Here is a 13,611-nt window from a genome sequence, read left to right as displayed (position 1 = left end):
TATGTTCACCTTTGGCTCGCAGGATAGCAGCAAAGTGGTTTGGTATGAACGTAATGAGACCTTGGTAGGTGGCCGGAAACGTGACGCACCACATCTATACATACGTCACTTAATTCCTACCAATTCCACGGAGAGGGCCATGAGTTCAAATCTGACGTTCAATGACATCTCAAAGGTATTCAATTAGGTTAAAATCGGATGAGTTCAAGGACCATTGCAGCAACTGAAATTCATCACGTTGGCCTTGTGTCAAGGAGCACTATCTTGCTGATAGGTACCATTCCCAGCTGGAATATGAGCATAATGAAGGAATGTGATGAAGAAAGTATTGGATGATCATATCAAGGTTCCTCAACTTATAATGGAGCCACTACCGGTCTGACGTCATCCTCCTGCACATGTGACGCGCAGCTGTTCCCCTAGAAGACGACGGATTCCGATCTGGTCATCGATGTGATGAATGCAGTATTGTGATTCCTCTGATCATGTAACATTGTATCATTGCTTTGTGGTCCAATGGCGATGGGCACATGCACATTCCAGCTGTTATTGATGATATTTGTGGTTAACATTTATATATGTATGGATGTCGGCGCTGCGGAGGCCCATATCTAACACCGTAGGGTGAACTTTGTGCTCAGACACACTTGTGGTTTGTCCACTGTTAATGTCTGTTAAAGTTTACTGTTAATTGTGCCACATTTTGAACCCTATCTTGTTTTTACTCATCTCGACAGTCTACGACGTTCGACATCTTTACTGAGGTGTGGCCCCCCATGGCTTTTGGTTTGGCAGTGGTTTCACCCACTTTTGGAAGTCATTAACCACAGTAGTTTGCGAACACCCAACAAGCCGCGAGGTTTTCGAGCTGCTCGTTCCCAGTCATCTGGCCATCATATTTGGTCCCTGTCAAACTCTGATATTTATCATCGTTCTACCCCATTCTATGCACAACCATCACACTGATCAAGTGAGATCCCTGCCACTGTCTGGCGAGCGGTTCAGTTGTGCCCCGTGCCTCTTACTTCAACCCAACGGAAAGAAAATAGTTCTACGTTCCAGATTATGCCCTTTAGGTTAAAGGAGATGGATGATTGACGAAAAACTAATTTTTTTTCTTCCACTGGGATTTGAAGTTGGAACCGCGTGCACCAAAGGCACACGCAGCCTAGCTAGACCAGGTAGCAGGGAGGGTTAGAGCACAAGGACTTCGTTCAAAAAGTAAGGGTAGTCACGATGTTTTGGCTGGTCAGTGTACATATTTGTGTGTTAAAAATAATACAGAAGTATTTCAAACGATGCACCTGTTATTTCTTTGAAAAATTTAAACCCATTCACCCAATTTTACACGTATGGACTTTTCTCGAGGCATATTGAAGATTTAAAGCATCTAAAAGTAAATTCAGACAGTGGATAAATCACAAGAATTATTAATCTTACAAACGTTATATGACATTAATGATGTACAGTATTTGTGTTACATTGAGTGTCAATTCCGGACAGACTAAAAAGAGCCACACTGATGCACCAACCGAGGATTAATCTTGAACAGGTATAAAACTAAAGTTAATCATCGAAGTGAGGGATAATGTGTTGCACCAACACTGAAGATTATTCCCACAAATCATCGGATTAAAATAAACCGTCTAAAACGGGAAATTATTCAGTGATTGTTATTGTTGTCGGGTTGATTGTAGGAGATGATATAAATGATTTAGATATTTATCAGCGGCGGCTGGTACTATGTGTTGCATGGTTGTGCAACCGGATATTTTTTAATACTAAAACTATTTTTAAGTATTAAAGTAGTGTATTAGTAAAAAATAAACCTCTGCTCTTGAGCGCAAAACAGTATTGATGCATTTCTGAAAAAAAGTCAATTAAAAAACGGAAAGAAAGAGAGAGATTTACATTTCCGGTGGCAGCGAACGTTGCCACTGGAAGCAGTAACATTGAGCATATGGCAGCGAGCTCCTATCTCTTAACATGGGGAAGTGGATTTATTCTTGCATCGCTCCTATCTTCCCCTATTGGTCTCATGCGGTTGCCTTTCTTACCGCAACTGGTCAGCTTCTGTAATAGTTACGAATTCCTCCGCTTAGAAGCGCTTGACTCAATTGATAGGGTGAGCGAGATACAGACGCTTGGAAGAAAGAAGTTATTCACAAAACAAACTCGCAAAGAACAAATATAAGTCTGGTGGTAGCAGGGACGGATCCAGGCTGAAAGTTTGGGGGGCGGTCGTTCGAAGTCAATAGATTTTATTTAACATTTATAATACAAAGGTGAAAATTCTTGGGATAAGATTTATTTTTTTAAAAAATCCTATTCTGGGGGGTCGATCGAGTCTCGAAGAAGAAAATGTCTTACTACTGGTCTAATTCCTAGCTCTGTGTCTTTCGTGCACATGATTCTGTGTTCGATTTCCGGCGGAGAGCATAAATTAATATCAAATCATTCACTTCCAATACTCATCTGTCTTCTTTAGCCTAATTTGCTGGAATGTTAAACTACTTTATTATTTTTTTTCCATTTTCGAAGGAAAACATCTTAGATTTCATGCTTCTTTACAGACAAAAATACGTGGTTTCTGAAAATGGACTTTTTGTACCGTATATTTATACAAAGAAATGCTAACAAAATGCATATTGTCGGAGGAGAGAGGTGTTTCTGGACCCTAAAGAAAATAAAGCGAAAAATATTTGCGGTAGCGATGCTTTCTATTCAGAGAAACTTGGCGAGCAGCATTTCAGATTTCAATAAAGTCATAGAAAAATGTGAAGCCCAAAAGATGGAAGAGAAGATGGACCTTCCATTCTAAAATAATGCATAGTTTATATAATTAAATACTTTTGTTTAACTGCGTGCATGCAATTTTCTTGCTTTTTTTCTTCTTTTCGGATTAACGCCATCATCCATGGTTTACAGCACATACTATATATTCGATTTATCTCGTGTTCAATAACATGAGTGTAGAGGTTTTGTATATAAATAGTGTATAAACGTACATTGATAGTACATTAAATCAATATTAGAGAAATAATTTAATCAATAACATACAAATAGAGCTTAAAAGACTTTCCTCTTCATATTTCCTGAATATTTTTGGATAAGGCTCAAGAATGCTGGGGGAGGGGAACACTTGCGCGTACCTACATACCTTTATATTGCAACATTGCAACCGGTGCTTGTACAGACTACGAGTCGCTACTGATATTTATGTGGTCGCCTCTAAAGCACGAATTATGTTTGTGCTAAAAATCTGTCATTACTACGAGGATAAGTTAATAAGTATATGCATCATTGTTCTAATCGTCTGCAAGTTGGCTGTACGGCCTTCTGCGTTCGCAAGCTGCTAAATGGTACCATTGTCTTTGCTTGCGGCAGGTTTCAGCGTTTCCACTTCAGTTCACTTTGAGATTCTGCGAAATAAACATGGCTACGCCATTGTCCGTGTGCACCACAGAGCACCAGTAATGATTCGTTTGAAAAAAGCTTCACATCCGTTAGCATGACCGGTCAGTAGGTGTAACAGATTATCAAACGATTACGCTTGTGCTCTTCAGTGAGTTGTTGTGGAACCCATCTCAAACAGATTTTATGAAAGTCGAGCCTGTTATGGGTAATTTCAAATGTGTCTAATGTGCATACGCTTTGCCCTAGTTTGCCACTTAAATATTGTGTTGAAAGTCTGCTATACATTACGTACCGTAAAGTACCAAATTTGCACTACTTTATTATATTATTTATTTACTACATTTTATGAATTGAAGAAATTTAGTTTTTAGTGGTCACCTAGTACAAATGGATATAGTGGGTTAATTTATCTCACAATTACGAGATTCTCCGCTACTGCAATTAACTTTCTTGGCCTCAATTATACAGGGTGTCCAATATACAATGCAACCCGGAGTTTGGGATAGTAGAACTTTTGAACCTGAAGCGATACACAAATAATGGTTATACCAAAATGAGGCTTTGTTCATGCACACATTTTTAAACTAGGAAGCAACGACTGAAGTACACTAGGAACCAACAGTGTTGCCAGATGTAACCAAAGGTGTAAATTATTTTTTTTTTTTTTTGCAAAACATGTAAATTGACTCATAACTCATACGTATGGATGTTCTGTGGTTAATTTTCAGTTTGTCTAGTTGGAGTAGCTTGGAAACTATGGAACAGAAAAAAGAATTTTTCATTTCCACCGATAACTAATCGGATGAGGCCTCTGTAAGGAACAAGTAGAGAAATCGTAGTTTTCATAAATTAACACTCTGAATTGGCAACTCTGCTGATGTTTTAGTGCATCAAAAAGTGTATAAGGATCTGTCTACATTATGCAATTCCTGAAAACAATGAAAAAGAAACTTTGAAATTACCATGATAAAACTTTTACTTACATGCATCCGGCAACACTGCTACTATCACGAGATGAATTATTAGCTCTATAGCAGATGTTGAAAGTGCCCCCTATTTTGATTCAAACCCTGGTTCACATGTTTCACCATGTTGGCAGTAGCTTTACGAAGAGTAGAAGTGTTAATGTTCTCAATGGTACTGCGAATGTTCGTTTCCAGGTCTTGTATAGTTCGAGGATTGTTCTTGTATACCTCTTGCTTTAAGTAGTCCCATAGAAACAAAAGGCAGCGTTGCCGGGTGCATGTAAGTAACAGTTTTTTCATGATAATTTCAAAGTTTATTTTTCGTTGTTTTCAGGAATTGCATTATGTAGACAGAACCTTAGCACATCTATTGATGCACTGAAACATCAGCAGAATTGCCAATTCAGTGTTAATTCATGAAAACTACGATTTTCCTAATTACCATTTACAGAGGCCTCATCCGATTAGTTATCGGTAGAAATGAAAAATTCTTTTTTCTGCTCCAGTTTCCAAGCTACTCCAACTAAACAAACTGAAAATGAATGACAGAACATTGATACGTATGAGTTATGAGTCAATTTACATATTTTGAAAAAAAAAAAATCGATTTACATTTTTGGTTACATCTGGCAACACTGTTGGTTCCTAGTGTACTTCAATCGTTGCTTCTTAGTTTACAAATATATGCATGAACAAGGCTTTATTTTGGTATAATCGTTATTTGTGTATCGCTTCAGGTTCAAAAGTTCTACTATCCCAAACTCCGGGTTGCATTGTATATTGGATACCCTGTACTTTATGATATATATGGTTCCATTCGTTCATTTGACAAACGTATTGGCATTCACAGTCTTTATAATTTTGCTTTATTGGAGTTGAATATGCCTTTATATATTAAATACTGCAACAATAAGCGTGAAAATAAATAATAAACCAGAACAGTAAATTGGAACATTTAACTGTGTTTGTCATAAACTAAAATAGCTTCCATCCTTGTACTAAACTTGCTGGCACATTCTGCAAATTTTAACCAGGTCCTCTATTGAAAAGTATTGCTTGCTGATGCACTGTTAATCGAGAACACCACCATATGTAATTACCTGATGTGTATAGTTAACATTTTTATAAAAATGTCAAATTTATATTGTCATCGCCAGTTGGTATCTTATACAAATCCGACGATGAATTACTAAAATAAAGTTTGTTTACTTACTTACAAGAGCCATATTTACATTCGTACACTAGTAGTACTTTCCAGAGTGGGACAAAACCAACTGATAATGTAAATGTAAACTTATACCAAAATTTGCTTTTAGAAAACCTGTTGGAACAGGATTGCGGCGGGGATTTCTTGTTGTGGTAACTGTTAAATAAAGTGTCATCGTGTGATGCGGCCATAAGGTGAACTACCGTAACTTAACCTAACCTACTCTACACTACATTTGAAAATAATGGCTCAACATTGAATATAATCTGGGCTAACGTAACATAACCTATTCTACATTTGAAAATAATGGCTAAAAATTGAGCTAATATAACCTAACTTACACTATGTACCCTATCGTACGTTGCCCGAATTTTCTCAGCTCTTCCCTACCCTATTCTACGCTTGAGTACAAAGACTAAACGTTGTATTTAAGATAATACAATATTTGTATGAAATGTAGTGCAATTTGTGGCCCAATATTATGTAAGAAAATGTGATCGTTTCCCTCAAACGCACCATGTTTGAAAATGTCGCTTACAAGGCCGATAATGTAGTGTGAACTCTTAGAACGATTTTTTTCTTCAATATCTGAACCTCAGATATGATAAATTATCCATAAAACTAAATTGTATGCCCCTATATATATTCTGAAATATTAGAAATGCAGCTTTCTTTTCAGTATTTGATACGGCATCTGTTTTATTCTTTCTATTTTCAAATATTGTCCACCAGTTTAGGACATATCGGCCTTTCCGAGAAGAGAGGTTCTTCACTCGCTTTATTTCCATACCTAGTAACAAGAGTTACCAAATGCAGCACGAATTAGTTTTCAGTTGTTACATGCACTTTTTAGCCAATCGAACGTACGCAATGTCATAAACGTCATAGTTTTATGCAACTTCCGATTATTCGTGAAGTTAATCCTTTCTCAGAAACCGTTAGTGCAACCATATAAGGTTCTTATCCAAAGATAAAAGTAATCAACACATTATTTTATCCGATCTTAATCCTCGATTGGTGCAACTGAGCATGAGGCTTGTTACTGTGTGTTTCAGATGTAAAGCATCACGGGAAGTAGCCAATGGTGCGCGATATTTCGCACAGTGTTGCCGGATTGCGGACTTCCCTTTCCCTTCTCGCTCTTCCTCTAGTTGAGATTATGACATACATTGGCAACATTATTCACAATGTAAATTTACTATTCCAGCAAACTCAAGAATTTTGACTGCGCATCCTAGAAGTACAATATATATAGCAACTAAATTACTTACCTGCTACCTTTTCAAGTGGAAATGCTAAACACTCGTCTTCAACACCACTTTCACTATCGTCTATGTCAATTAATATTTCGTCATTGTCTGAATCTGAGTCTTCTAAATTTACTATTATGGGTTCCAAAAATTGCAAACAAAAAATAATTCTTCGAGCTTGACTTCGTAGCACTAAAAACTCCTCACTTGTACTCGGTTTGCTTAATTTTGGAGAACAAACGAACTACGTACCACGAAAGAAAGCACCACGTTGACGGAAAGACAAAGCCAATATCTGTACAGAAAAACTATAAATAAACTAAAATGCATTGCTCAATAGAGGATTATTTACCTATTTTTAGACTTCCCAATATTTTGATTTGGCCAGTACGCCCTTGTAAATCCAAGCACGGACGTAACAGAGTCAAAAATACTTACATGATTGTTTAGTACATAATACATTCACGCAAAGTATTGGATACACTAACTTGCCTTTCAAGACTCTCAGCAATTCGTCTTCTGAGGGCATACGAAAATGAACGAAAAGTAATACCAGAGGGAGTCAAAGGAACCTTTGTGTCATTAGCCACTTTGAAAGTTCATGAATATTATATATATATATATATATATATATATATATATATATATATATATATATATATATATATATATATATATTAAAATGCTACAATAGCAATTAAAAGTGCCTGAGCTCCAACCTATAACTTTGGCTTTCAAATCTTTCATTTACGGTTATGTGTGATTTCACGTTTAACAGAGACAAACATAACATTTTGAGTATGTGCACTTTAAATAAATTAGTTAAATACATCATTTTCATAAAGTTTATGTTTTAAAATTATTGTTCAAAGCCTTTGTATTTTAATAAGCCTTCTTTAAAATCAATGCACGTGAATTGTGCTGCCATCTTCCGAGTTCTTTTAAACTATTTGTTGTGGACGTTTATATGTTTGTGGCCAATCCTTTTGACAATTAGATCTCGGAAACTACAGGCTCTAGAAAGACGACGTTTTCACAGCTCGATTGCAAATTTCATGTAGATTGTCCAGTTCTAATTGAATATTTAAAAAACATGGCCACTATTTCTTTATTACATTTTTACGGGTACATTGGAAGTGTTGAAAAAAAAAAACTAAATCATCACATCCTACGCATTATACATTCCAACACCACATTGTTGTATATGTCTCAGGCATTTGTTTCATGGCCAAATAATAATGGAAAACGAAGGATAACCATTTCTCCAGTCTAAGATGAACCTTTATTTTTGGAGTGTTTTGCCCAATGAACACCATACATAACTGCCATTATAATTAATTGTGTATGTAATGTATTTGCTTATTACATACTACATGCAAGAAGAAAGAAAACGCTGGCCATGCATGAATTAGAAACTCCAACCGGAAGTAGGCTCAAATCTTGCAACGGTGCGAGATATTGAGAAAAAATAATCGAAAAAAGTCTCCCCTTTATGATACCCCTTGGCTTTTTTTAATCAATACGTCTTTCACTTGTATCTGTAAAGGGACATGTATATATGTTGTAAGGAATGAGAAGGAGATTTATGCTCATATGCGAATGATGCGCTGTGTAGAGAGCGCAGGTTCAGCTAGTGTATATATATATACAGATGGTGATCAGAAAAATGGAAACACCTGTAGTTGGCAACACGTCAGATGTATGGGTTGGCAGTGGTGTCGTGGCGCCCGCAGCGCCGGACCGCTGGTGGTGGTGTGTTAGGTCGGTCTCCATCCTACCTCAGGCGCAGTGTCCAGTTGCTGCAGCAGACGAAGGTAGTGTAAAATGGGAGACCTCTCAGATTTTCAAAGAGGGCAAATTGTTGGTGCGCGGTTATGTGGAGTGAGTACGACGGCAGTGGTTACTGCGTTAGGTGTGTCGCGTAGGACAGTGTCAAAGGCGATGACGGCCTACACAACACACGGGAAAACCACATCGGGTGAGTGGAACAGTGGGCGGAAGAAAATCATGAGTGACAGGTCACGCCGGGTATTAAAGCGCACTGTCACGCAGAACCTTCGTGCCACTGCGGAGCAAGTGACGGAGGAACTCAATCAGCACCTCCCCACCCTGTTTCGATAATCACAGCCCGCCGCGAATTACATGACATGAACTTACGGGATCGTGTTGCACGGGCCAAACCTCTCATCACGGACCATAACGCTTTCACACGCCGCAAATGGTGCCGCGACCATGCAACTTGGACCGTTGAGGACTGGAAACGCGTGATATGGTCGGATGAGTGATCCTTCACCCTATTCCCAACCACGGGCCATGTTTATGTGTGGAGAACGCCCAAAGAAGCTTATGATCTGCAGTGTCTCCGCTCAACTGTGAAACATGGCGGCGGCTCGGTGATGCTGTGGGCCACCATATCATGGTTTTCATTGGGTTCTGTGGTCACACTTAGCAGACGAATCACTCCCAACGATTATGTCGCAATTTTTGGAGACCACTTGCATCCTATGGTCCGGATGTTGTTCCTGGACAATGACATCATCTTCCAGGATGATAATGCACCCATTTACACAGCTGGCGTTGTTGCAGCGTGGTTTGAGGAACATCGGGATGAAGTTCAACACCTCCCCTGGACCGCCCAATCCCCAGATCTCAACATAATTGAACATGTGTGGAACATCTTGGAAACACACCTCCGGCGACGATTTCCACCTCCATCCTCTCTCACAGAACTGGCCGATACCCTGCACGATGAATGGTGTAAAATTCCACTTGCTACCATTCCCGACCTGTATGCCTCCATCCCACGTCGCATCAAGGCTGTTCTGAAGGCGAATGGTGGCTCGACACCATATTAATCTGGTAAGTTGCAATTTCGTTCAGGTGTTTCCATTTTTATGATCACCATCTGTATAATGCTAGGTTTATATGTTTGTGGCCAATCCTTTCGACAGTGAGTTCTCGGGAATCATATGCTATAGAAAAATGCCGTTTTCACTATCGACTGCAAATTTTGTGTAGATTGTTCAGTTCTAATTGAATATTTTAAAAAGTGGCCGTTATTTCTTTATTACATTTTTAGGGGACACTGTAAGTGTTGGAATTTTAAGTAAAAGCATTATATCCTACGAGTTATACATTCCAACGTCACATATTTGTATACGGGGTTAGTATATCTTTCCGGCGTGTGTTTCATGTCCAAATGGTAATGAAAAACGAAGGTTACCCATTTCTCCAGTCTAAGATGAATCTTTATTGTTTGGAGTGTTCTGCTCAATGAACACAATATATCACTGACATTATAATTAACTGTGTGTATAATGTATTTGCTTATTACATACTGCATGCAAAAAAAAAAAAAAAAAAAAAAAAATCTGACAAACTAAAAACTCCAAGTAGGCGGCTCAAATCTTGCAAACGGTGCGAGATATTGAAAACGTAATCGACAAAACCTCCTTTTTATGGTATCTCTTGCCATTTTTTATCAAGACGTCTTTCACTTGTGTCTGTACAGGGACATGAACATATGTTGTGAGGAATGACAAGGAGACTCATGCTCATATGTGAATGATGCGCTGTGTACAGAGCGCGGGCTCAGCTAGTAAAATATTAAGAATATTTAAGAAATCAATGGATTGTGCAGAAACTTTACAAGTAGGTATCACCAATTTTCCTCAACTAGGTCCCAAAAAGTACTGTTTTGTTACAAAACATATTTCAAAGCACTTTCCCTTAGTGCATGACTTTTGATCTTTGTATACGAGGCGAAATCATCCTTTTATCTTCCATACATTGTTTGTGGATATTGAAGATTAAATTATTTTAATGATTTTATTACAGAAACGTGTTAATCTTTAAACGCCTATTGACGCAACCCTGCGTAAGGGCTCTAAACCTTCATAGCTCAGCCCCTAATTAAGGCACAAACATAATTTTGCTATTAATGTTTTTGCAAAAAACGAAGATTTCCAAAGATACACATTTTGTGTATGTGAGGGGTACCACGGCGGAGGGAAGGGAGGTTAAAATTCAGTGTTTTTTGTTTAGAATTTTTTTTGGGGGGGGACATCCCTCTTCCCCTTGGGAGTAAAGTCGTAAAAATTGGTGGGCGAAACAATGAAGTAGTCCACTACACGCCAATACTCTGCAAAAGTTTGTTGGTTATGTGTGTGGAATAGGGGATGGGCCAAGTTGATCAATATTTTAGTCGTTTTTTATTTTTTCCAAATTCTATTTTTTTCATATTTTTCTTTCTTTTTCTTCTAGGAATAAAGCAGGAATTACACAAGTGTTGCCTCTTAGGAATCTATGATCAATAAGCTTTCCAACGATGTATAAATCATGATTCTGTCATAATTAAAGAGATCACGAGGGCTGACAACCTGAAGGTCTGCAACGGCCCTTTGAAAATAATATACATGGCGTTTTTATTAGGAATTTGGTTCTGAATTTTTATCTCGCTTTGTGTTGCAGCAATGGCTACCATTTTTGCATATTATTGTCACAAATGTATTGCCTATACATGAGCTTCATTTTGTCAGCGTAGGGTGAGAGTAAGGGTTGCCAGGGCCTCCCAAATTTTATTATTTCTTTCATATTCTTTTCTGGATTTTCACTTTCTTCTTTTTCGACGAATAAAGAGGGAATTGAATAAGTGTTACCTCGTTGAAATCTGTGATTCATACGTTTTCCAACTATGTATAAATTATGACTCCGTGATAATTAGCGGGGTCACTAGGGCACCTAACGCGAGAGTCTACGATTTTGTTAAAATTCGTGACCGGTGTGTAAAGGTTAAGCTATTCAAGAGTAAAGGGGAAAGGGTTAAATCTGAAAAATAATTAAACTTCTATCTTGGATAATCAATATGCTTCTTTAATGCATAAAAAATTTAATATACATTCTATGAATAGTTTATTTACAAAACGATTTTTCTAATCTATTTCTATGGTAACATATCACATTTTTTCCTTAAAACAGAAAAAAAAGAACGTTTTCTTTATAAAATAATATAATATACAATATGAAATGATGAAATATACACAATAATGAAGCATGACTTAACACAGACTCACGAAAAAACAATGAAAAGAATATAAAGAACTAAACAACAAATAAATGTCACCACAATGAGTACATCTCTCAACAACATTGTATCTCTGGCTTAAATATAGAACAATAATTTCTAGCATGTTTTTTTTTTGTTTTCAATTTTTTTTTCTTTTCTTTCTTAAACAACGATCGTGTAAGCTGACATATGAAGTGCACTGTCGTAACAAACTGCATTTTGGCCTTTTTTAAAAATTTATTTATTTAAATATAGAAAACTTGCAACAATCATCAACACTTTCTCTTAAACTAGTTTTTTTTCTTTCTTTTGTTACCAAAAATAGTTAAAATTGTTATTTCCAATCACAAGATTTTATTTTCGTTATTATTTTGGTTCAAGTGACAAGTTCATTAGGCACAGCAATTAAAAAAAATTTCAAAAGCGCCATTTTATGCATCAATAATAATAATTATTACTTTTGTTGCAAAATTTGTTTCATTATTATTAATATTTTATACACAAAAAGGAATGAAAGAATAAATTTAGCGTCACTTATACAGTAACTGTCAACACTGAAATTGAGCACTTAAAAAAATTACCACCATATACGGATTAGAAAACAAAATGAAATTTTTGGAAATATGATGTGATGATGATATTACACTTTATTTTATAAATATTTTCTCCTTGTTACCTCGAATACGTATGTATAACATATCATCAAGGTCTAGTTGGACTTCAATTTAGACAAAAAAAAACTATCCTAACCAGTGGAACACTGTCCCTAGTCACTGTGAAATCATGTGCATAGTCATAATAAGGAGGGATCAAAACTGTGATGAAAAAAAAAAAAAAAAATGTATAAAGCAAAATAGGCTGGAGAAACGTGTGAATGTAGTTTCACAAACACACACTAGTGTAGTTCTTTTAAAAAATCTCAAAGCAACAAGAGCTTTCTAATAATATCTTCCTTCAAAACAGTCATCAAAATATTTTAAATATCTTTACGTCAACTTACTGGTTCAAGTACACTTATGCTTTAGTACTTGAAAAGCAACATGTATAATCATATATATTAAAAAGCATAGTATATATATACATACAGGGTGTTTCAAAACAACACAGACAACATTTAGGAGGTGACTCTTGACACCAAGATAAGAGAAAAAGTATAGACCAATCTGGGTGCACAAATGTTTTCCTTCGCAGTTATAGGCTGCCAGAAACATGAAAAAAGAATTTTAAAGGTCTATAGCTCCAAAACTATGGGACCTACTATAGTCGGGTCGAGACTTTACTTAGGAACTAATATGTGCACTACCCAAAAATACATGGTTTAGAATCCTAATGTACTCAGGCAACAATTTTTATAGAGTGAGTTTGGTTACAGGCATATAATTTGAAGTATTCACCAACTATTTCTATAAAAATTGTTCCGGAAGTACAAGATTCTGAAACATGGATATTTGGATGGGGCACATACTAGGTCCTAAGTAAAGTCTTGACCCAACTGTGGTAGCTCTAATAGCTTTGGAGTTATGGACCTTTAAAGTTCAGTTTTTTTTTTTTTTTTTCGGCAGCCTATAACTTCGAAAGGAAGCATTTGTGCACCCAGATAGGTCTATACTTTTTTTTTTTTTTTGCCTTATCTTGCTGTCAGAAACCACCTCCTAGATGTTTTCGTTGTTGTTTTGGAACACCCTGTACTTAAATGTTTAATAGTGG

This window comes from Thermobia domestica, chromosome 13, assembly GCF_964235325.1.
Source record: "Thermobia domestica chromosome 13, izTheDome1.hap1.1, whole genome shotgun sequence".
In the NCBI taxonomy this organism is placed as follows: domain Eukaryota; kingdom Metazoa; phylum Arthropoda; class Insecta; order Zygentoma; family Lepismatidae; genus Thermobia; species Thermobia domestica.
Note: the sequence above shows the minus strand (reverse complement) of the source record.